Below are 1716 nucleotides of genomic sequence, written 5' to 3' on the forward strand. Positions count from 1 at the left end.
TCCGTCTCAAACCGGACAATGGCCATTAGTTGCAGTGGACACGAACGGAGAAACATGGATGAAATCCGTTGTCTCTAGTGGTTTGGTTGATGGTTTTATTTCAAGGACATAGGGTCGTGTTTGAGCTGGGAGTGCAGTGTCCGGCGGTTTGGTGGCACTCTTTCTAGGGCCATTGCATCGTCTGATGTTGGTTGCACCCCTTCGGGCCTAATCGTCAAACCTCTGCCTCGAGGAGCTGACAGGATTCTACGCCGAAACTCTGTCTAATCTGTCCCAGCAAACGAACTTGAGACATGCCGAAGCCTGAAAAAATGACTGGAAGAAGAAGCGTGACCATCCGTCCGAGCTTCGCCCCGCGAGGACTAAAACCCTAACCTATCTACTAGCCAGAGCCGAGGCCACCATGATTGCCCTTCCCGCCATCGACCACTCGAGCGGCAGCCAAAGTGGAGACGTACCCATAGGCTTGCCGGCGGAGGTGAGGGAAAGAAGGTTTTGCCTTAATCATCTTGTGAGACGAAAAAGAAAACTAAAATTGTTCTTGTTTCATCATAAACCCATTGCTGTAGCTCATTTTACGGCATAATGCATTGTTGTTCAGGACTTTTATTCCCGGCCACAAAGGAGATTGAGAACAAGAAAAATTTTCCTTGGAATTATCATGAGAATTTAGAAGGTTATCTTTTTTTTCAGCTGTGTTAGGTCATTTTGCACGTGTCCATGTGTGACAAAGGAAGGCAACAGGCTGCTAATGCGGGCATAAGAAGGCCATGAATGCGCCAAAGTGATGAATTCCCGAGAGAGCTTCATTATTTAGCACATTCGGCGACCAACTGACGACCATTGGCTAACGCAAGAAAACCGAAGCCCGGAGCCTAGTCGCAGTGCTTCAATACCGTTCCGCCTTATCGCTACAGCACCACCGCCGCCATGTACATGTCGGCGGATTGCTCTCGGCCACGGGAGTAAGTCCAGTGTTGGAAATAATCCACACCTAGACACGTTACTCACGCACTAGTTAATTAGGAGTATATAGCTATTCGGCGTGCCGTGTCCTGCTAGTAAATGTTGTAATCAGGTCTAGTTTGTTCCAGGAGTAGTAACTTGTCTAGGTTACCAGATCATGGAGTCCTTTACCAAGTCACGTTGGGTCTGCTCCTAGGTGTGTATATAAAGCACACCAGGGCTGTTGTTTTCTATGTATAGCCATCGCAAACTCATCGAGATACTATCGCCGATGACCTGCTCATCGAGATACTGTTGTGTGTTCCTGTAAGGTCAGTGTGCCGCCTGAAGTGCGTCTCCAAGGACTGGCTCAGCCTCATCGACCACCCCGATTACCGCAGGAAGCTCCCTCAAACCCTTGCCGGCTCCTTCTACACTCGGAGCGACAATGGGGAGTTACCTCTGGAAACAGAAGTCCGCTTCACCAGTGTCTTGGGGAAAAACTGCCCTCCGATGGACACCTTATTCGCCTTCCTTCCCAGCCACCGGCGTGTCGATCTATTGGACTGCTGCAATGGCCTCCTCCTCTCTCGCTGGTGCGACGTTTCCGCTCTTGGTGACGAGTTTTGTTACATCCTGTGCAATCCTGCCACGAAGGAGTGGGTTTCGTTGCCCGATCGCAGCCATGAAAACAAGGTGGGCATAGAGCGTCTGGACTTCGATCCGACCGTGTCTTCCCACTTCTATGTGTTTGTGTTACTAACGACTACC

The sequence above is a fragment of the Triticum dicoccoides genome, chromosome 7A, assembly GCF_002162155.2.
Source record: "Triticum dicoccoides isolate Atlit2015 ecotype Zavitan chromosome 7A, WEW_v2.0, whole genome shotgun sequence".
NCBI classification, from domain to species: Eukaryota; Viridiplantae; Streptophyta; class Magnoliopsida; order Poales; family Poaceae; genus Triticum; species Triticum dicoccoides.